The sequence below is a fragment of the Hippopotamus amphibius genome, chromosome 15 (genome assembly GCF_030028045.1).
Source record: "Hippopotamus amphibius kiboko isolate mHipAmp2 chromosome 15, mHipAmp2.hap2, whole genome shotgun sequence".
NCBI classification, from domain to species: Eukaryota; Metazoa; Chordata; class Mammalia; order Artiodactyla; family Hippopotamidae; genus Hippopotamus; species Hippopotamus amphibius.
Genome location: NC_080200.1, coordinates 20871625 through 20896010, shown reverse-complemented (window position 1 = coordinate 20896010; position 24386 = coordinate 20871625). Strand labels below are relative to the sequence as shown.

At 38.8% G+C, this 24386-nt stretch overlaps 2 pseudogenes; one reads left to right on the top strand and one right to left on the bottom strand.

Moving 5' to 3' along the window:
* Positions 1-1842: 1842 nt before the first annotated feature.
* On the top strand, positions 1843-2791 carry LOC130836337 (olfactory receptor 56-like; annotated as a pseudogene).
* Positions 2792-12725: 9934 nt separating this feature from the next.
* On the bottom strand, positions 12726-13625 carry LOC130836683 (developmental pluripotency-associated protein 4-like; annotated as a pseudogene).
* Between the last annotated feature and the right edge of the window lie 10761 nt (positions 13626-24386).

Here is a 24386-nt window from a genome sequence, read left to right as displayed (position 1 = left end):
TGCCACCAGGACAGAATTCTTCTCGCAAATACGAGTTCATCTGTATGAGTCTTTATTCACTTCCTTCTCCTTTGCTCCTTGGACTAAACCGAGTCCCAAGAGTTTCCTTATACCTGTTCTTTCCTTCTGCTGCCACAGTTTTCTTCACCCTGCTCAATTTCTACTGCTTTTGGTGTCCCTTCCAATTTTATTTAGTGGGTTCTGCTTTTAGCGAACCCCAAATTTATCCAACATGGACTGTGTTTCTGCTCTTAATCGCCTTACTGCTTTTGAGTGACTTTTGAGAGAACTCTACCTCTACAATTGTCCTTTCCAAACTTCAAGTGTCCTATTTGGAATTTAATTAGGACCACATGGAAATTATAGATTAATTTTGGGGAGAATTTGCATTCTTAGTTTGAGCTTATGTCTATAAGAACATGCATAGCTTTCTTCAGGCCTTCTTTTCTGCCTTTCAGTTATGTTTTATAATTTTTAGCATTATCATTCTTTCTTATGTACTTTACAGTTTTTTTGTTGCAATTGTAAATAAGCTATTTACTTTTTTCTACTATTTCTAATTGATTAGTGGTATTGTATGAGAAAGATGCAGATTTTTGGACGTTGATCTTATACATAATATAATGCTACTTTAAAATTAAATTATATTTCCATTTTCCTAATAGAAAATGTGTAAAATACAAAAGATTGGAGGGAGATAATACCTAACCCCACTAACTAGATGCAAGCACATGGTTAATATCTTGGCATATTTCTCCCAGTCTTTTTTTTTCATATTTTTATTGGCGTATAATTGCTTTACAATGTTGTGTTAGTTTCTGCTGTACAACAAAGTGAATCAGCTGTATTAATACATATATCCTCAGATACCCTCCCTCGTGAGCCTCCCTCCCATCCTTCCTATTCCACCCCACTAGGTCATCACCAAGCATCAAGTTGATCTCCCTTTCCAGTCTTTTGAAATACTTAAAAATAATAGTCAATATAAATTCCTTCTCAGTATCTATTAAAATGTCATAAGAATCTCATTGACAATGTATTATTTTATTATTTGATCATACCATAATTTACTCAGGTTTTCCTTTGTGTTGGGCTTTTAGGTTGCCCCCAGTTTCTCATTTACTGTCTCCTTAGAAAACATTTTAGGCTTTTATATTTGAAAGAAAAATTAATAAACCTCCCACTGCCTCACTTTCCTTAATTGTGAAATGGGGATAATCATCATTCTTTCAAGGCAGTTATGAGTACTGAATGCTAGGATGTGACAGAGGGCCCATAATGGTGCCTGGCACGTGAGAAATTCTCAAGTAATGTCAGCTGTCATCATTTCTGGACTACTAGGCATGGCTTATGTTGTCACCTTCAATCTTTACTACCACATTATAAGGTAGCTGTTATCCCAATGTAAGACGAAAAAACTGAGTTTCAGAATGGTTTTGTAAATGCTCAGTTCACACAGTTGGTAACTGTCTTTTCTGCTTTAGGACTTTTTTTCCTGAAAAAGCAAATCCTAGAGTGAGCTTTGTAGGAGAAGCAACTGTGTGGGCTGGAGACAGACCCATCCTAACAGAGGTAGAAGCAGTGTCCACTTTAGGAAATATAGCTTAACATTGGCTTCTCAATGAAGTGCAGGAAGACCTAGTAGTTAAAACAACAACAGCAACAGCCTGCATGTTTGTTAGGATTCTTTCTCTTACGAGGATATGCTGGTTATTCTAAGTAATATATAAAGAGGGCAAAGCTTTGTGAAAAGTGTTAATGGCCTCACTATCATAGCACTAACCATAAACCTCCTGCTTCCAGTTCCCAGTCCTCTGTCTGACACACCCCTCTGCAGGAACAATGGCCTTGGTGGAAAACCAGACGCTCATCTCCCACTTCATCCTCCTGGGCCTCTTCACCCACTCACCCCTGCACCTCCTCCTCTTCTCCATCATCATGGTCATGTTTCTGGTGGCTCTTTCTGGAAATGGGCTCATGATCTTCCTCATCAACACTGACTCCCACCTGCACAGCCCCATGTACTTCTTCCTCAGCTGGCTGTCCCTCATGGACCTCATGCTCATCTCCACCATTGTGCCACGCATGGCCATTGACTACCTCCTGGGCCATGGCTCCATCTCCTTCACAGGCTGTGGGCTCCAGATCCTCTTCTTCCTCACCCTCCTGGGGGATGAGTGCTTCCTGCTGGCCTTCATGGCCTATGATCGCTATGTGGCCATCAACAACCCGCTGAGGTACTCAGTGGTCATGAACCGCCGTGTCTGCTGGCTCATGGTGGCACTGTGTTGGCTCTTTGGCCTGGTGGATGGGTTGATTCAGGCCATCTACACCCTGAGCTTTCCCTACTGTGGCTCCCAGGAGATTGACCACTTCTTCTGTGATATCCCTGCAGTGCTTAAGCTGGCCTGTGGTGATACCTTCCTCTATGAGACTATGAACTATGTGTGCTGCATCCTCATGCTGCTCCTGCCCTTCTCTGTTATCTCCGTCTCCTACCTGCTGATCCTGGTGACTGTGCTCCGCATGCGTTCTGCTGAAGGTCATCAGAAGGCCTTTGCTACCTGCTCCTCCCACATGGCAGTGGTGTCTCTTCTATGGGGCTGCCATGATCACCTACATGCAGCCCCACACCTACCACTCCTCCAAGCAGGAAAAAGTGGTCTCTGCCTTCTATACCATGATTACCCCTATGCTCAACCCACTCATCTACAGCCTGAGGAACAAGGAAGTGGCTGGTGCTCTCAGAAAACTCCTGAGGAGATGTCCGTGTGGTACAGGGCAGAGATAGTTTGGCAATACCACTGTGTATATAGCTCTGGGCCTGGGTACCTAGCGTAATCAACTTTAGTTTGATTGGAAGAAATATGAATATGCCCTACTGAAAATTAAAGCCTTTTCCTGTCCAAAGGTTATCAGATTAACACATCAATTCGATTTATCATGTTCAAGCTAAGTATGGACATTGTGGGAAGGAGGGTGAGCCTCCGGGATTACAAATTCTTCATTCCTCAGCGGCTGGGAGAGTGGGAAGGTGACAGCTTTTAGCTGTGTCCCTTTCAAGAATTGCCCTTGGCCGAGGAGAGACACCTTGCCCAAGGCCATGGATATCCTTGGAGAGTTGCCTGAATCTCATGACTGCTCAATAGAGGATACAAAGGCTGCCTGGCCACTTTGTCTCAGTTTGACTATAAAGGGTCAGCCCAGCTCCAGAGCTCACCAGATTCTTCCTCCCTGAAGGATCATTTGAAGAACTGTAGACAAATTCTCCCTGTATCCCATTTTGTTTCCTTAACTCTCTCCTCCCCTCAAAATTCTCAATCCTGAGAGTATTCTCTAATAAACCTTTTGCAAGCAAAACCTGTCTGAGTCTACTTCTGGGAAAATGACCTGTGACTCAGGAGTGATGCTAATTTAAAGTGGAATTTGCAAAATAATGTCATGTACATGCACTCAAGGCATGTGGGCATTAGGAAGGTCCCCTTTTATGGTTGGAGTCAGGAGAGGTTAGAAATTAAATCATGGAAACACCTAAGACAGGTTTAATGCAAGATTTGCAAAGTTAAAAGATGACAGGACCAGAAAAGTGGTGTCAATAAGAGAATCATCTGGTGGAGACAAGGTTGGATGGGACACCCACTCCTAGGCAAAACCAGTTGGCAGCTCTGCTTCACACAGGACAGGTGAGCTTTGAGTTGGGAAGGAGTTAAAGGGAAGATTGGTATACACTGGAGGAGCAGTGATGGATGGGCATCACAATTGGGTCCTGGGAATGCAGATGCAGCACTAAGCACTGTGTTAGAAAATAGAGAGTAGAGGAAGGTGTGCACGACAGGATGCCAGACAGGAAAAGAGGGCTCTTACAGCCCAGCTTCTCCACAATGTCCAGTAAGATAACTCACAGATCTCCAGGTTTGCAGCCAATTAGCTTTACCATAGTGCCCACATCATGAGGGCAATATCTGTGAATTCTCACTTTAAAACATGCTTTAAGATATGGCACCAGAAGCCTGGAATGAAGTATTCACCAACTACTAAGCACAGCAGGGAGGTTGGCACACATTTTTTTCCAGAGGACACATTAAGAGAGACAAAAATATTATAAAATAAAAAAAATATAAATCTCCCCTTGAAAAGTAGCTCAAAGTCAAACAAAAATCTGGAACATAAGACAAATTAACAAACTAATTCACTCAGGATGAAATTCACACTGTAAAAAGATGACAAATAATTTATAATAATATCTTTTTAAAAATTCAAGTACAATTGGTTTATATTAGTTTCAGGTATACAACATAGCAGTTCAATATTTTTATAGATTATATTCCATTTAAAGCTATAAAATATTGACTATGTGCACTGTGCTGTACATCACACCCTTGTATCTTACTTATACCTAGTGTTTGTACCTCTTATTCCCCTTTCCTTATCTTGCCACTCCACTAGCCCTTTCCCCACTGGTAATCACTACTTTATTCTCTGTCTTTGAGTCTGTTTCTGTTTTGTTTTATTCATTTTATTTTTTACATTCCACAAGTAAGAGAAAAAAATACAGTATTTATCTTTCTTTCTTAAATTAACTTTTAGGAGTAATAGTTGCTTTACAATGTTGTGTTAGTTCCCACTGTACAGCAAAATGAATCAGCTATACATATATATATCCCTTCTTTGTTGGATTTCCTTCCCATCTAGATCACCACAGTGCATTAAGTAGAGTTTCCTGTGCTTTCAGTACCTTTTCATTAGTTATCTATTTTATACATAGTATCAATAGTGTATAAATGCAATCCCAATCTCCCAATTCCTCGCACCTCACCCCCCTTTCCCTTTGGTGACCATACATTTGTTCTCTATGTCTGTGTCTCTATTTCTGCTTTGCAAATAAGATCATTTATACCATTTTTTTCTGGATTCCACATATATGTGTTAACATACCATGTTGGTTTTTCTTTCTGACTTTTATTTCACTCTGAATGACACTCCTTAGGTCCATCCACATCTCTACAAATGACTCAATTTTGTTCCTTTATATGGCTGAGTAATATTCTATTGTATATACATACCACATCTTTGTTTTTCATTCATCTGTCATTGGACATTTTGGTTGCTTCCATGTCCTGGCTATTGTAAATAGTGCTGCAATGAATATTGGGATACATGTGTCTTTTTTAAATTATGATTTTTTTCAGGGTATATGCCTGGTAGTTGGATTAGTGGGTCATATGGTAGTTGTATTTTTAGTTTCTTAAGGACTCTCCATACTGTTCTCAATTGTGGGTTTATCATTTTACATTCTCACCAACAGTGCATTAGGATTCCCTTTTCTCCACACTCTCTCCAGCATTTATTGTTTGTAGATTTTTGATGATGACCATTCTGACTGGTGTGAAGAGACACCACATTGTAGTTTTGATTTGCATTTCTTTAATAACTAGTGATATTGAGCATCTTTGCATGTCTTTGTTGGCCATATTATGTCATCTTCAGAGAAATGTCTATTTAGGTATTCAACTCGTTCCTTGACTGGGTTTTGTTTTTTTGACATTGAGCTGCATGAGCTGTTTGTATATTTTGGAGATTAATCCTTTGTCAGTTGCTTCATTTGCAAATATTTTTTTCCCATTCTGACGGTTGTCTTTTCATCTTGCTTATGGTTTCCTTTGCTGTGCAAAAGCTTTTAAATTTCATTAGGCCCCATTTGTTTATTTTTGTTTTCATTTCCATTACTCTAGGAGGTGGGTCAAAAAAGATGTTGCTGTGATTTATGTCAAAGAGTGTTCTGCCTGTGTTTTCTTCTAAGAGTTTTAAAGTGTCTGGCCTTACATTTAGGTCTTTAAGGCATTTTGAGTTTATTTTTGTGTATGGTGTTAGGAAGTGTTCTACTTTCATTATTTTACATGTAGCTGTTCAGTTTTCCCAGCACCAATTATTTTTTTATTGTACTTTAAAAAAATTAAATATTTATTTATTTTCAGATCTTTATGGAGTATAATTGCTTTACACTGTTGCACCAGTTTCTGCTGTACAAAGTGAATCAGCTGTATTTATACATATGTCCCCATATCCCCTCCCTCTTAAGACTCCCTCCCTATCTCAGCCCTCTAGGTCATCACCAATCACGGAGTTGATCTCCATGTGTTCTATGGCAGCTTCCCACTAGCCATCTATTTTATATTTGGTAGTGTATCATATATCAGTGCCACTCTCTCACTACATCCTAATATTCCCTTCCATCCCCCTGTGTCCTCAAGTCTATTCTCTACATCTGCTTCTTTATTCCTGCCCTATCACTAGATTCAACTGTACCATTTTTCTACAATCCATAAATATGCTGCTTTTCCCTTGCTGGTTTTAATATTTTTTCTTTGTAATTAATTTTTGATAGTTTGATTAATACATCTCATCATGTTTCTCTTTGAGTTTTTCCTGTATGGGACTCTCTGCACTTATCAGACTTGATTGACTATTTCCTTTCCCATGTTAAGGAATTTTTTGACCTTAATCTCTTCAAATATTTTCTCAGGCCCTTTCCCTTTCTCTTTTTCTTCTGGGACCCCCATAATTTGAATGTTGGTGAGTTTAACGTTGTCCTAGATGTCTCTGAGACTGTCCTCATTTCTTTTTATTCTTTTTTCTTTATTATGTTCTTCAGCAGTTATTTCCACCATTTTAGTTTTCAACTCACTTATCTGTTCTTTCATCTAGTTATCCTGCTATTGATTCCTTCTAGTATATTTTTCATTTCAGTTATTGTGTTGTTCATCACTGATTGTTTGCTCTTTAGTTCTTCTAAGTCCTTGTGAAACGTTCTTCTCAATCCATGCCTCCATTCTATTTCTGAGACCTTGGGTCATCTTTAGTATTGCTACTCTGAATTCTTTTTCAGGTAAATTGCCTATTTCCTCTTCATTTATTTGTTCCTGTGGGTTTTTACCTTGCTCCTTAGTCTGCAACATATTTCTCTGTCATCTCACCTTGTCTAACCTACTGTGTTTATGGTCTCCTTTCCATATGCTGCAGGGTCATAGTTCCTCTTGCTTCTGTTGTCTGCTCCTCGTGAGTGAGCTTGGTCCATCAACTTGTATAGGCTTCCTTGTAGGAGCACCTGGTGTCTGCACTCTGGTGGGTGGAGCTGAATCATTTCCCTATGATGGGCAGGACCATGTTGGGTGGTGTGTTTTGAGGTATCTGTGAGCTTAGTATGACTTTAGGCAGCCTGTCAGCTGATGGATGAGTCTGTGTTCCTGTCTTGCTGGTTGTTTGGTGTGAAGTGTTCAGTACTGGAGCTTTCAGGCATTTGGGTTGAGCTGGGTCTTGGTGTTTATATAGATGCCTCTGGAAGAGCACACAGTGATTAATATTCCCTGTGTCTGGGAATTCCCTGGCAGTCCAGCATCCTGAACTTGGTGATCCCACCCTGAAGGCCCAGGCCCAACACCTGGCTGGGGAACCAAGAGCCTGCAAACCACACAGTACAGCCAGAGAAAAAAAAGAAAGGAAAGAAAAAGGAAAAAAGAAAACCCAAGACAAATAGCATGAACAAAACCAAACAAACAGCAGCAACAATGCAACACACACACACAGAGAAAAAACAAAACAAAAACAAAAAGAAGAGAACAAAGAATTGAAAAATGAGAACAGTTGATAAGGATTAAACTAATGAGAACAGAAATGAAAAATAAAAGAAAAACAGAAAGGAACAACCAAAAATGTGAAGAAAACATAAAATATACACATGAAAAAAATCATAAAAGAAAAAAAGAAAAAAAGGAAGCAAAGAACAAAAAGACAAAACCCCACAAAACAACAAAAAAGTAAAGTGAAGATAGAAAAAAAATATGTATATGTTAAATTTTTTTAAATAAAAAGAAATAAAAGAGATTAAAACTAATAAAAGCAACAACATAGCAACTAAACAAAATGAAACAAAAAAGAATAATAGGAATAAGAATATTTTCCCAGGGCCTCCACTGTTAGTGTCCTTGCTCCCACAGTGAGACAGAGCCAATCTCCATATCCCCAGGGGCCTTCCAATACCACTAGATAAGTCTCTGGAGCAGCTGTGGGCACTGTGCGGCCAGCTCAGACTTTGACCTGGCCCAACTCCTGCATGTACTTGCCCCCAGAGTCCACTGCTGCAAAGGCTGGGCCAGTTCCAGTTGTAGGAACACTAATTGTCTATTCAGATATTCCAGAGATGCAGGACTTACCAAGCATATCTCCAGGATTTAATCCATGACTTGTGCAGTTGTCTGGAAAGACTTCTATTCTGCTTCCTTAGTCACACTTCGCTTGGGGCTCGGCTTTGGTTTTGACCCCACTTTTGCATGTGTCCCACCCTCAGGTGTCTGTTCCCTGCCCAGGTAAGAGGGAGCAAAAGCAGCAGCTGTTTGGGGCACATTTACTCACTCAGGCCAGGGAGGGTTACTGCGTCCACAGTTGGGGTGTGCACAAGTTGCCTGCTGTGGCAGGGACAAGCAGGCAGTTGCAATAAACTATGGCATGCTCCCTCTGGGTGGGAGTCCCTCCCAGTGCCCATGGAGGCAGGAACTGGTGTGTGGGGGTGGTTGTGGGCCCATCCTCCATGCACCACTCAACAGCGGCACCTCACTTTCCAGGGGCTTTCTCTAGGGGCATTCCCAGCCATGCATCCCCTCACTCCTGTCACCTCTGCTGTATCCATGCAGCCAACAGTGCTCCTCTCCCCAGATCAGTTCTCCCAACCTCATGCTTTAGCACTCAGCCCTGCCAGCATTGGCAGACTCCTGTCTCAGGCAGGGGAGCCCAGGGCTGATTCCCAAGGAGGCTTTGGCATGGGTGGCACTAAGGACCCTGGAGCCCACGCAGGTGGTGGAGACCCCACTCAAGGGGCAGGTGGGCCCACTCAGGTGGGTGTCCTCCACATTGCCTGCAGAGTCTAAAGAAGCATGGGTGTGGAAAGGGGTTGTAATGGCAACCCCACTTATTGTGCACCACTCAATAATGCTGCCTTGATTTTATGATATCCTGGGCTTTTTTCATAAACTTTCCCAGTTTTGGAGTTCCTTACTCTTGTCCTTTCAGGCTGTCTTTTCACAGCCAACAGTGGTCCCCTCCCTGGGTCCAAACCCCACTTTCCAACACCCAGCCCCCCTCTGCAACAGACTACTCACGGCTCAGGCTGGAATGTGCAGGGCTGTGGTGTAAACCATGCATGCGGTTTTTATTTTGTCCTGCCTTCCACAGATCATCTGCTGCATTTTTTGATCCCTCAAAGGTCCTTTTCTGTCCCAGCTGATTTCCCCACTGTGAGGGAGTTTTTCTGAGTGTAAGGACCTCTCTTCTCCTTCAGCTTCCCACCAGGTTTACTGATCCCTTTTTTGGTTCCTCTTTTCTTTTATTATTCCTTCTTTAATCCTACCTAGTTGTGAGGATTAGGTGTTTGTTGTCCTTTTAGGTGTTTAAAGTCTTCTACTAATGTTCAGCAGATGCTCAATGAGAATTATTCCATTTGTAGATGTATTCTTGATGTGCTTGAGAGTGATGAATTCCATGTCCTCCTTTTGTACCATCTTGACTCCTCTTCCAGTATATGTCTTTCTGTGTCAGACTTACTTCACTAAGCATAATACACTCCACGGCTGTCCATGTTGTTGAAAATGGCAAAATAATTTTTGGGGGGTTGTATTTATAGATATACACATACACACCACATCTTTGTCAATTCATCTACTGATGGACACTAATTTTGCTTCCATATCTTGGCTATTGTAAATAATACTGCTATGAATGTAGGGTGCCACATCTTTTCAAATTAATGTTTTCATTTTTCCAGATATATATCCAGCAGTGGAATTACTGGATCATATGGTAGTTCTATTTTTTTGTTCTTTTGAGGAAACTCCATACTGTTTTCCATAGTGGCTGTACCAATTTGCATACCCTCTAGTAGTGTACTATAGTTCCCTTATCTCCATATCCTTGCCAATATTTATTATTTGTTGCATTTTTTGACAGTAGCTATTCTCACAGGTGAGAGGTAATGTCTCACTGTAGTTTTTTTTTAAATTAATTAATTTATTATTTTTTTAGGGGTACACCAAGTTCAATCATCTGTTTTTATACACATATCCCCATATTCCCTCCCTCGCTCAACTCCCCCCCCCACCCTCCCTCGAGTCCCCCCCACCCTCCCTGTCCCAGTCCTCTAAGGCATCTTCCATCCTCGAGTTGAACTCCCTTTGTCACACAACAACTTCCCACTGGTTATCTATTTTACAGTTGGTAGTATATATATGTCTGTGCTACTCTCTCGCTTGGTCTCATCTTCCCCTTCAGCCCCCGCCCCCCCCAAACCTCGAGTTCTCCAGTCCATTCTCTGCATCTGTGTCCTTGTTCTTGTCACTGAGTTCATCAGTACCACTTTTAGATTCCATATGTGTGAGTTAGCATACAGTATTTGTCTTTCTCTTTCTGACTTACTTCACTCTGTATGACAGACTGTAGGTCTATCCACCTCATTACATATAGCTCCATCTCATCCCTTTTTATAGCTGAGTAATATTCTATTGTATATATATGCCACATCTTCTTTATCCATTCATTTGTTGATGGACATTTCGGTTGCTTCCATGTCCTGGCTATTGTAAATAGTGCTGCAATAAACATTATGGTACATGTTTCTTTTGGGATTATGGTTTTCTTTGGGTATATGCCCAGGAGTGGGATTACTGGATCATATGGTAGTTCTATTTGTAGTTTTTTAAGGAACCTCCAAATTGTTTTCCATAGTGGCTGTACCAACTTACATTCCCACCAACAGTGCAGGAGAGTTCCCTTTTCTCCACACCCTCTCCAACATTTATTGTTTCCAGATTTTGTGATGATGGCCATTCTGATTGGTGTGAGGTGATATCTCATTGTGGCTTTGACTTGCATTTCTCTGATGATTAGTGATGTTGAGCATCTTTTCATGGGATTGTTGGCCATCTGTATGTCTTCTTTGGAGAAACGTCTATTTAGGTCTTCCGCCCATTTGTGGATTGGGTTATTTGCTTTTTTGGTATTAAGCTGCATGAGCTGCTTGTATATTTTGGAGGTTAATCCTTTGTCCGTTGTTTCATAGGCAACTATTTTTTCCCATTCTGAGGGTTGCCTTCTAGTCTTGTTTATAGTTTCTTTCACTGTGCAAAAGCTTTTAAGTTTCATGAGGTCCCATTTGTTTATTCTTGATTTTATTTCCATGATTCTAGGAGGTGGGTCAAAAAGAATTTTGCTTTGATGTATGTCATAGATCACTGTAGTTTTTTTTTTTTTTTTCAAGAGGTAACTCACAGCAATTTATTTTCCTAGAGAATATAGACAGGACACAGGTCTATTTTTTAATATTGATTCCTATATAACTTGTGATCCATCTCCTTTTATAATTCACTTCAAACCTTTTCATTCATCATTCACTGAATAAACCTTTATTGAGCACCAACTATGTGTCAGGCTGTTCTAGGAGGTTGTGATACCTATGTGCACAGAACTGACAGAAATCCTTTTATACTGTCAGGGGAAAACAATAAATTACAAATTAACATAATCTATTAAGAGATAAGTGTTATGAAACATAGAAATCGGAATAAGAGGGACCCAGGATGCTTGTAGGGGTGGAGAAACAGCTTGTGATTTTAAATAGGGGGTCAGAGTATTCCTTTTTGACAAAGTGTCATTCAAAGACTTAAAAGATAAAGTTTACCACATTGACATGTGGGGAAAGAGCATTCCAGCCAGTGACAAAGCCCTAAGGTAAGAGCATGTGAGGCATGGTCAAGGAACAGCAAAGGCAGGGTGCTGGAGATGAGGCTACAGATGAAGGGGTATGGGGTAGAAGGCGCTTTAGGTAAGAGCCTTCAAGGTCATTACAAGGACTTTGATTTTCCCTCTGAATGGGATCCATGGGAGGGTTTTGAGCAGTGTCATATCTGACATATTGCAAAAGGATCATTTCACATACACAATTGAGTATTTTATTTTAAAAGCCTTCATTTCAAAATTTCCCAGTTGCCTTTTTTACTAGAGGCACTATAATTTATCATTCTATCCAGGACACTTAAAAAAATTATATATAACTTACGTATATGTAAAATAGACATCTTAAGTGCATAGTTCTGTGAATATTTACATATGGGTGCATCTAAGTAACTGACACCCAAAACAAGGTAAGTTCACTTCATTATGCTGAGACAAGAGGCATAATCAGGACTGATTGCTTCCTTGTGAATGATTCTTTTTGGGCAAGAATATTATCAGTGATATACTGTATCACATCAGGAAACACCTTTCTGCTTGTACCATTTCTAGTGAGGATAAGTTTGAATACTTGGTTAAGGTGTACATGACCAAATTTCAACTTCTGTCTGTAAGCCCCATCTTGCCCAATGTAGAAATTTACTTGAGGCACTTTCAAGTAAATTAATTCCATCCATTAATTAGTATTTTTAAAATGTCCCCATCTCCTTTCTCCTCTGCTCCCCTAGGGCTGGGAATCTTTGAAGACAGCCTCTTCCAATTTTCTTTCCAGTCAGTGTACAGGCTTTTGTTCATGCAGCCCTGCAAGCTGTGCACCCTGTAAGCAAGAAGCATGGCGAGTGCAGAGCGGCCCGGCATGCAGCTGTCAGATGGCACCGTGGAGCTGATTGCAGTCACTTCTCGATCATTAATATAATCAGAGCTGTACCCCATTTACTGGGATTGTGATCTCACTGCAGGCTTTTCGTTAATACTTTATTCCTGTGTACACACTCAGGGCACAGCATGTTGTCCTCCAGGTGTGGGGGTGGAAAATTGCTGGCCGGTAGCAAGAAGAGTGCAGACACCCTCCTTCGTTTTTCAGGCACCCAAGCCTGTCCAGCATGAAATTGTAAATGAATCCAGCCCTCTGCATTAGCAGGGAGACTTTTCCCATGGACCATGCACCACCGGACCCCACAGGTATCTCGTGATTGCCCTGATTCCATCTTCACGGCCGTGGCTGTCATTCTGCTCCAGGAGGCAAACACAGCTTCTGGGTCAGGGGCAAAAGTTGAGACGACTCCCTCAGGAGCAGGAGCCCCTTCCTTTGCGGATGCTCCATCCTCAGGCGGAGCAGCCGCTTCAGAAGACATCTTTTTATCAGAACGTTCCAGACGTAGTCCCGCCTTGTCCATCTCTGATTTTCTCCTAGATGGTAATAGGATCCTGGCCTCCTCTGCTGTAGTAGGAATGTTTTTTTGATGAGGGTAAGCATGTTCGCAGAGGCGTTTATACCCGTCTAGTTTCGGGCCTTTGGTGCTCAGTTTTAATTGCTGGCACCAAGCGCGCACAACGTCCCTGTGAATCAGGTTGACAGGGGGCAGGATAGAAGGTAAAGGAGGAATCGGTATCTTCTTCTGAGGTTTCACATCGTCACAACATCGTGGCATTTTTCGTGGACAGTGAGCTCTATTATTTTTTATAGATCTTTTTCTTTTGGTCCCCTTTGCCGAGTTTCCTGGTACACATGGTTCACCAGAGGCCGCCTGTCCCTCTTCAGCTTCTACTGATGTAAGTTTGAATTTGCAACTCATATATTCTTCCTCTCACTTCTTTGTGCAGTTGCACTCCTTGTTTGCACTCTCCATGTTCAGAAATCTCAAGGTTGATAAAACGAACTCTCCTTACTTCTGAAATGGCCCTTGGCACAAGACTGCTCTTTTAAAAGTCTCCTCCTACTTCCGCCACCCACAACCACTTTCCTTTTTCTCTTCCCCTCTGTTCCCTCCCCCACAACCTGTGAAAGGTAAGCTTGCACACTTTCTTATTCCTGAGTGAGTATTGTGTGAATGAAAACACAGCAGATCACTGTAGTTTTGATGAGCATTTCCTTGATGATTAGTGATGTTGAGCATATTTTCATGTGCCTGTTAGATCTCTGTGTGTCATATTTGGAAAAATGTCTATTCAGGTCTTCTGTCCATTTTTTAATAGGATTTTTTTATGTTGAGTTGTATGAACTCTTATGTATTTTGCATATTAATCCCTTATCATACATACCATTTCCAGGGATTTCCCTGGTTACACAGTGGTTAGGAACCCATCTGCTAATGCAGGGGACATGGGTTCAATCCCTGGTCTGGTAAGATCCCACATGCAGTGGAGCAATGAAGCCCATGTGCCGCAACCTCTGAGCCTGCACTCTAGAGCCCATGAGCCACGACTACTAAGCCACACACTCTAAGGCCCATATGCCACAACTACTGAGCCTGCATCCTGCAACTACCAAAGCCCATGCACCTAGAGCCCGCGCTCCACAACAAGAGAAGCCACCTCAGTGAGAAGCCCACACACTGAAACAAAGAGTAGCCCTAGCTGGCCACAACTAGAGAGAAAAAAAAAAAAGACATGATTTGCAAATATTTTCTCCTATTCCGTAAGTTGTCTTTTTGTTTTGTCAATGATTTCCTTCACTGTATAAAAGCTTTTAAGTTTAATTAGGTCCCACTTGTTTATTGTTGCTTTTGTTTCCCTTGCCTGAGGAGACAAATCAAAAAAAAATATTGCTATGACATGTCAGTGAATGTACTGCCTATGTTTTCTGCTAGGTGTTTTATGGTTTCTGGTCTTACATTTAAATATTTAATCTGTGTTGAGTTTTTTTTTTGTATAGGATATGAGAAAATGTTGTAATTTCATTCTTTCACATGCAGCTGTTTAGTTTCCCAATACTGCTTATTGAAGAAATGGTCTTTTACCCGTGGTACATTTTTGCCTCCTTTGTCATAGATTAATTGACCAAATGTGCATGGGTTTATTTCTAGGCTCTCTATTCTGTTCCATTGATCTATGACTCTGTGGTCAAAACAGTACCATACTCTTTTGATTACCATAGTTTTATAGTGCCATTTGAAGTTAGGTGCCATGATAACTCCAGCTTTGTTTTATGTTCTCAAGATTGCTTTGGCTATTTGAGGTTCTATATTTCTGTATAAATTTTAGAATTATTTGTTATAGTTCTGTGAAAAATGTCATGGGTATTTAGATAGGCAATGCATTAAATCTATAAATTGCTTTGGGTAGTATGTTCATTTTAACAATACTAATTTTTCAAATCCATGAACATGGGATATCTTTGCATTTATTTGTATCATCTTCAATTTCTTTCATCAATGTTTTGTACCATTTGGAGTATAGCTCCTTCAGCTTGGTTAAGTTTATTTTTAGGTATTTTATTCTTTTTTTTTTTTGGCACACGGGCTTAGTTGCTCCGCGGCATGTGGGATCTTCCTGGAGCTGGGATCAAACCCATGACCTCTGCATTGGCAGGCGGATTCTTAACTGTTGCGCCACCTAGGAAGCCCAGGTATTTTATTCTTTTTTGACACAATTGTAAATGGGATTGTTTTCTTGCTGTATCTTTCTGATAGTTCATTATTAGTGTATAGAAAGGCAGCACATTCCTATGTATTAATCTTGTATGCTGCAACTTTACTGAACTCATTTACTAGATTTGATAGTTTTTTGGTGAAGACTTTAAAATTTTCTACATATTGTGCCATGTCATCTGCAAATAGTGACAATTTCACGAGAGTGAGTTAAAAATTATCCACACTCTGGTTATTAAAAAAATTGTTGAATTTGTTTTGCTATTTTCTTTTGAGAATTATTGCATCTATATTCATCAGAGATATTAGCCTGTAATTTTCCTTTTTTGTGGTATCTTTGTCTGGTTTTGGTATCAGGGTAATTGTGGTCTCATAGTATGAATTTGGGCTTGTTCCCTCCTCTTCAATTTTTTGGAATAGTTTGAGAAAAAAGGTATTAACTCTTCTTTATATGTTTGGTAGAATTCCCCTGTGAAGCAGTGCAGTCCTGGACATTTGTTTGTTGAGAGGTTTTGATTGGTGATTCAATTTCAATATCAGTAATCAGTCTGTTCAGATTATTTATTGCTTTCTGATTAACTTTCTAAGAATTAGTCCATTTCTTTTATATTGTTCAATTCAATGGTGTGTAACTTTTTAAAATATTATTCTCTTATGATTGTTTCTATCTCTGTGATAGTGATTGATAGTGATTTCTCCTATTTCATTTCTTATTTTTTTGTCCTCTCTTTTTTTACTTAATGATCCTGGTTAATGCTTATCAATTTTATCTTTTAAAAAACCAGGTCTTTGTTTCATTGCTCTTTCCTATTGTTTTTTATTTTGCCTCTATTTTACTTATTCCCACATTGATCTTTATTGTTTTCTTCTTTTGCTGATTTTGGGCTTTATTTGTTCTTTTCTCTAATTCCTTTAGATGGTAGGTTAGGTTATTTATTTGAGATTTTTCTTGTTTCTTCAGGTATGCATGCATTGCTGTAAACTTCCTTCTTAGACATGCTTTTGTTGTATCCCATAGATTTGGAAAATTGTGTTTTTATATTCACTTGTCTTAAGGTATTTTCTGACTTCCTTTTTTGTTTAAGTTGACTTTTTTTAGTAGCATATTGTTTGATCTCCATATGTGCATTTTTTTTCCATTTTTTTTTCTGTAATTGATTTCTAGTTTCCTATTGTTGTGGTCAGGAAAGCTGCTTGATATAATTTTATTCCCTCAAGTTTTTGAGATGTTTTTGTGACCTAGCATGATCCATCCTGGAGAATATTCCATGTACACTTGAAAATGTATTCAGCTAAATTGTTGTAGCAACCATGGAGAAAGGTATGGTGGTTCCTTCAAAAACTAAAAAAAAAAAGAGTTACCATATGATCCAGCAACCCAACTCTTGGGGGTATATCCAGAGAAAAGTCTAACTTGAAAAGACCCATGCACTCCAATATTCATAGCAGCACTATTTACATAAGCCAGACATGGAAGCAACCTAAATGTCCATTGATAGATGAATGGATAAAAAAGAATGAATGGATACACACACACACACACACACACACAAATATTAGTGATGAAAAAGAATGAAATAATACCATTTGCAGAAACATGGGTGGACATAGAGACGATCATACTAACTAAAGTAACTGGGATAGAGAAAGACAAATATCATATGATATCACTTATGTGTGGAATCTAAAAACGATACAAATAAACTTATTTACAAAATGGAAATAGACTCAGAGACATAGAAAACAAACATCGTAACTGACTCACTTTGCCATACATCTGAAACATTGTAAATCAACTACACTTCAATAAAAAATTAAAATTAAAAAAAAAGAAATTATATTCTACTGTTTTTGGGTGGAATGTTCTGTAGATATCTATTAAATTCAACTGGTCTAATGTGTCATTTAAGGCCACTGGTTTTCCTTTTGATTTTTTTTCTAGATGATTTGTCCATTTATGCAATTGGAGTGTTGAAATCTCCTTCTGTTGTTGTATTACTGTCAATTTCTCTCTTTATGTCTGTTAATAATTGCTTTAAATATTTATGTGCTCCTATATTACATTGCATATATGTTAATCAATGTTATATCCTCTTCTTGGATTGATCCTTTTTTCATTTTGCAATGCCCTTCTTTGTATTTTGTTTAAAGTGTAATTGGTCTGATATGTCTATTGCTACCCAAACTTTCTTTTCCTTTCTATTTGCATGGAATATCTTCTTTCCATCCTCTCACTTTCAGTCTTTGTGTGTCTTTAGCTCTGAAGCAAATCTCTTATAGGCAGCATATAGATGGGTCTCATTTTTTTTTTTTATTCTATCAGCCATCCTATATCTTCTGACTGGGTCATTTAGTCCACTTACATTTAAATGGATTATTGATAGGCATGTATTAATTTCCAATTTGTTACTTGTTTTCTGATTGTTTTTGTAGTTTTTCTGTTATTTTCTTTTTCTTTTATTTTCTTCCCTAGTGGTTTGATGATTTCCTTTAGAATTTTGTGCAAATTCATTTCTCTCTAGTTTTTGTGTATCTATTGTAGTTTTTTGATTTATAGTTACCATGGAACTCATATATCTTGTCTTTTAACTGTATCTCCTTGTTTTAAGTTGACAGCCATTTAAGTCAAACACAACTGTAAAAGCTTTACAATTTTTTAATCTCCTTTGCCACGTTTTGTGTTTTTGATGTCATATTTTACATCTTCATGTCTATGCTTTAACTCTTTATCCTACTTTAGTTGATTTTGTAATTTTTGTCTTTTAACCTTTGTACCATCTTATTTCTGTGGTTGATCTCCTGTGTTTACTATATATTTGCCTTTACCTGTGGGACTTTTCCTCTCCTATAATTTCCTAATTTTTGTGTACAATTTTCCTTTTCACTTAAAGAAGATACTTTAATACTTCTTGTAAGGTCAATTTAGTATTGATGGACTCTATTTTTGCTTTTCTGAGAAGTTCCTTGTAGCTCCTTCTATTTTAAATAATAATCTTGCTGGGAAGAGTATTTAGGTTGAATGTTTGTCACTTTCAGCACTTTGAGTATATCATGTCATTCCTTTCTGGCCAGTAAATTTTTTGTAGAGAAATCAGCTGAATAACATATGGGGATTCTCTTATACATGACTCTTTTTATTTCTCTTCCTCTCTTTAGAATTCTCTCTTCATCTTTAACTTTTGCCATTTCAATTATGATATGTCTTGGCATGGATCTCTTTGGATTCATCTTGTTTGGGACCCTATGTGCTTCTTCTGTATCACCTAGTTTACTATGGATTCAGTCCTAGTGTGTTTTCATTTCAGTTATTGTATTCTTCAATTCTGTCTGTTTTTTTTAAGAAATTTTATTGAGATACAGTTAACAGACAATAACCTGCATATATTTAGAGTGTACAATTGAGTATCCCAATCTCCTTCTTCATTCCCCCCAAACCCTCCCCGCTTTCCCCACTTGGTGTCCATATGTTTGTTCTCTACCTCTGTGTCTATTTCTGCCTTGCAAACCAGTTGATTTGTACCATTTTTCTATAGTCCGCATATATGTGTTACTATACGATACTTGTTTTTCTCTTTCTGACTCATTTCACTCTGTATGACAGTCTCTAGGTCCATCCATGTCTCTACAAATGTCCCAGTTTCATTGCTTCTTACATCTGAGTAATATTCCATTGTATACATGTACCACATCTTCTTTATCCATTCATCTGTTGATGGACATTTAGGTTGCTTCCATGTCCTGGCTATTGTAAATAATGCTGCAATGAACATTAGAGTGCAAGGGTCCTTTTGAATTATGGTGTTCTCTGGGTATATGCCCAGAAATGGGATTGCTGGGTCTTATGGTAGTTCTATTTTTAGATTTGTAAGGAACTTCCATACTGTTCTCCATAGTGGCTGTATCAATTTACATTCCCACCAACAGTGCAAGAGTGTTCCCTTTTCTCCACACCCTCTCCAGCATTTACTGTTTGTAGATTTTCTGATGATGCCCATTCTAACCGGTGTGAGATAATACCTCATTGTAGTTTTGATTTGCATTTCTCTAATAATTAGTTATGTTGAGCAGCTTTTTGTGGGCCTCTTGGCCATTTGTATGTCTTCTTTGGAGAAATGCTTATTTAGGTGTCCTGCCTATTTTTTGATTGGGTTGTTTTTTTTTTTTTTTTTTGGATATTGAGCTGGATGAACTGTTTATAGATTTTGGAGATTAATCCTTTGTTGATTCATTTGCAAATATTTTCTCCCATTCTGAGGGTTGTCTTTTGTCTTGCTTATAGTTTCCTTTGCTGTGCAGAAGCTTTGAAGTTTCATTAGGTCCCACTTTTTTATTTTTGTTTTTATTTCCATTATTCTAGGAGGTGGATCAAAAAAGATCTCACTGTGATTTATGTCTGAGTGTCTTTCCTATGTTTTCTTCTAGGAGTTTTATAGTTTCTGGCCTTACATTTAGGTCTTTCATCCATTTTGAGTTTATTTTTGTGTATGGTGTTAAGGAGTGTTCTAATTTCATTCTTTTACATGTAGCTGTCCAGTTTTCCCAGAACCACTTATTGAAGAGGCTGCCTTTTCTCCATTGTATATTCTTGTCTCCTTTGTCATAGATTAGTTGACCATAGTTTATCTCTGGGCTTTCTATCCTGTTCCATTGATCTATATTTCTGATTTTGTGCCAGTACCATACTGTCTTGATCACTGTAGCATTGTAATATAGCCTGAAGTTGGGAAGCCTGATTCCACCAACTCCATCTTTCCTTCTCAAGAGTGTTTTGGCTATTTGGGGTCTTTTGTGTTTCCATACAAATCGTAAAATTTCTTGTTCTAGTTCTGTGAAAAATGCCATTGGTAATTTGATAGGGATAGCATTGAATCTGTAAATTGCTTTGGGTGGCATAGTCATTTTCACAATGTTGATTCCTCCAATCCTAGAACATGGTATGTTCCTCCATCTGTTTGTGTCATCTTTGATTTCTTTCATTAGTGTCTTATAGTTTTCTGAGTACAAGTCTTTTACCTCCTTGGTTAGGTTTATTCCTAGGTATTTCATTCTTTTGGTTGCAATGGTGAATGGGATTGTTTCCTTTATTCCTCTTTCTGATCTTTCATTGTTAGTGTATAGAAATGCAAGAGATTTCTGTGTGTTAATTTTGTATCCTGCAAATTTACCAAATTCATTGATTCCCTCAAGTAGTTTTCTGGTGGCATCTTTAGGATTTTCTATGTATAATATTATGTCATCTGCAAACAGTGATAGTTTTACTTCTTTTCCAATTTGTATACCTTTTATTTTATTTTCTTCTCTGATTGCTGTAGCAAGGACTTCCAAAACTATTTGAATAGTAGTGGTGAGAGTGGACATCCTTGTCTTGTTCCTCATCTTAGAGGGAATGCTTCCAGTTTTTCACCATTGAGAATGATGTTTGCTGTGGGTTTGTCACATATGACCTTTATTATGTTGAGGTAGTTTCCCTCTATGTCCACCTTCTGGAGAGGTTTTATCATAGATGGGTGTTGAATTTTCTCAAAATCTTTTTCTGCATCTATGGAGATGACCATGTGGTTTTTATCCTTTAATTTTTTAATATGGTGTATCACATTGATTGATTTGCATATATTGAAGAATCCTTGCCTTCCAAAGATAAACCCCACTTGATCACAGTGTATGATTTTTTTAATGTGTTTGTTGGATTCTGTTGGCTAGTATTTTGTTGAGGATTTTTGCATCTAAATTCATCAGTGATATTGGTCTGTAATTTTCTTTTTTGTAGTATCTTTGTCTGGTTTTGGTATCAGGATGATGGTGGCCTCACATAATGAGTTTGGGTGTGTTCCTTCCTCTGCAAATTTTTGGAAGAGCTTGAGAAGGATGGGTGCTAGCTTTTCTCTAAATGTTTGACAAAATTCACCTGTGAATCCATCTGGTCCTGGTCTTTCGTTTGTTGGAAGATTTTTAATCACAGTTTCAATTTCATTACTTGTGATTGGTCTGTTCATATTTTCTATGTCTTCCTGATTCAGTCTTGGAAGGTTATACCTTTCTAAGAATCTGTCCATTTCATCCAGGTTGTCCATTTTATTGGCATATAGTTGCTTGTAGTAGTCTCTTATAGTGCTTTTTATTTCTGTGGTGTCTGTTGGAACTTCTCCTGTTTCATTTCTAATTTTATTTATTTGAGTCCTCTCTCTCTTTTTCTTGATGAGTCTTGCTAGAGGTTTATCAATTTTATTTATCTTCTCAAGGAACCAGCTTTTAGTTTTATTGATTTTTGCTATTGTTTTCTTTGTTTCTACTTCATTTATTTTTGCTCTGATCTTTATGATTTCTCTCCAATTACTAACTTTGTGTTTTGTTTGCTCTTCTTTTTCTAGTTTCTTTAGGTGTAAAGTTAGATTGCTTATTTGGGATTTTTCTTGTTTCTTGAGGTAGGATTGTATTGCTATAAAGTACCCCCTTAGAACTACCTTTGCTGCATCCCATAGGTTTTGGATCATTGTGTTTTCATTGTCATTGGTCTCTAGGTATTTTTTGATTTCTTCTTTGATTTCTTCAGTGATCTCTTGGTTATTTAGTAGCATATTGTTTAGCCTCCATGTGTTTGTGGTTTTTACAGCTTTTTTTCCCCTGTAATTGATTTCTAATCTCATAGCATTCTGGTCAGAGCAGATGCTTGATATGATTTCAATTTTTTTTTGAATTTACCAATGCTTGATTTATGACCAAAATGTGATCTATCCTGGAGAATGTTCCATCTGCACTTGAGAATAACATGTAATCCGCTGTTTTTGGATGTAATGTCCTATAGATATCTATTAAACCCAGCTGATTTATTGTGTCATTTAAAGCTTGTGTTTCCTTGTTAATTTTCTGTGTGGATGATCTGTTCATTGGTGTAAGTGGGGTGTTAAAGTCCCTCACTATGATTGTGTTACTGTTGATTTCCTCTTTCATAGTTGTTATCATTTGCCTTATGTATTGAGGTGCTCCTATATTGGGTGCAAATATATTTGTAATTGTTATCTCTTCTTTTTGTATTGATCCCTCAATCTTTATGTCATGTCCTTTCTTGTCTCTTGTAACATTTTTTATTTTAAACTCTCTTTTATCTGATATGAGTATTGCTACTCTAGCTTTCTTTTGATTTCCATTTGAATGGAATATCTTTTTCCACCCCCCCACTTTCAGTCTGTATGTGTCCCTAGGTCTGAAGTGGGTCTCTTGTAGACAACATATATATGGGTCTTGTTTTTGTATCCATTCAGCCAGTCTGTGTCTTTTGGTTGGTGCATTTAGTCCATTTACATTCAAGGTAATTATTGATATGTGTGTTCCTATTACCATTGTCTTAATTGTTTTGTTTTTGTTTTTGTAGGTCCTTTTCTTCTCTTATGTTTCCCGCTTAGAGAACTTCCTTTAGCATTTGTTGCAGGGCTGCTTTGGTGGTGTTGAGCTGTTGCTTGTCTGTAAAGGTTTTGATTTCTCCATCGAATCTGAATGAGATCCTTGCTGGCTAAAGTATTCTTGGTTGTAGTTTCTTCCCTTTCATCACTTTAAATATATCATGCCACTCCCTTCTGGCTTGCAGAGTTTCTGCTGAGAAATCAGCTATTACCCTTATGGGAGTTCCCTTGTATGTTATTTGTCATTTTTCCCTTGTTACTTTTAATAACATTTCTCTGTCTTTAATTTTTGTCAATTTGACTATTATATGTCTTGGCATGTTTCTCCTTGGGTTTATCCTGCCTGGGACTCTGCACTTCCTGGACTTGGGTAGCTCTTTCCTTTCCATATTAGGGAAGTTTTCAACTATAATCTCTTCCAATATTTTCTCGGATCCTTTTGCTCTCTCTTCTCCCTCTGGTACCCCTATAACGCAAATGTTGGTGCATTTAACATTGTCCCAGAGGTCTCTTAGGCTGTCTTCAGTTCTTTTCATTCTTTTTTCTTTATTCTTTTCTGCATCATTGATTATCACCATTCTGTCTTCCAGGTCACTTATTCACCCTTCTGCCTCAGTTAATCTGCTATTGGTTCCTTCTAGTGTATTTTTCATTTCAGTTATTGTGTTGCATATCTCTGTTTGTTTGCTCTTTAATTCCTCTAGGTCTTTGGTAAACTTTTTGATTTTTGCATCCAGTCTTCTTTTAAAGTCCTGGATCATCTTTACTATCATTATTCTGAATTCTTTTTCTGGAAGGGTGCCTATCTCCTCTCCATTTAGTTATTTTTCTGGGGTTTTATTCTGTCCCTTCATCTGGTACAAAGTCCTCTGCTTTTTCATTCTCTCTGTCTTTCTGTGGCTGTGGTTTTCATTTCCACAAGACGAAATATTGCTTATACTGCGTGATTCTGCTATCTGCCCTCTTGTGGAGGAAGCTATCTAGGAAGCTCATGGGTGCTTCCTGTTGGGAGGGACTGATGGTGGGTAGGGCTTTGTGTGTGGAGCTCAGTAAGACTTTAATCTGATTTGGTGGGTGGAGCTCAGTAAAACTTTAATCTGCTTGCCTGTCAAAGGATGGGGCTGTGTTTCCACCTTTTTGGTTGTTTGGCCTGTGGCCACCTAGCACTGGAGCCGACAGGCTCTTTGCTGGGGCTAAAGGCAGACTCTGGGAGGGCTCAAGGCAATGAGCACTTCCCAGAACCCCTACTGCCAGTGCCCCTGTTTCCTCGGTGAGCCACAGCCACCCCCCACCTCCACAGGCAACCCCCCAACACCAGCAGGTAGGTCTGGTTCAGTCTCCTATGGGGTCACTGCTCCTTCCCCTTGGGTCCTGGTGAGTACACTTTTTTGTCCACCCTCCAACAGTGGAGTCTCTGTTTTCCCCAGTCCTGTGGAGTTCTGACAAACACATCCCGCTGGCTTTCAAAGTCTGTTTCTCTCAGGATTCCTCCTCCTGTTGCTGGACCCCCAGGTTGGGAAGTCTGATGTGGGGCTCAGAACCCTCACTTTAGTGGGTGGACTTCTATGGTATAACTGTTATCCAGCTTGTGAGTCACCCACCCAGCATTTATGGGATTTGATTG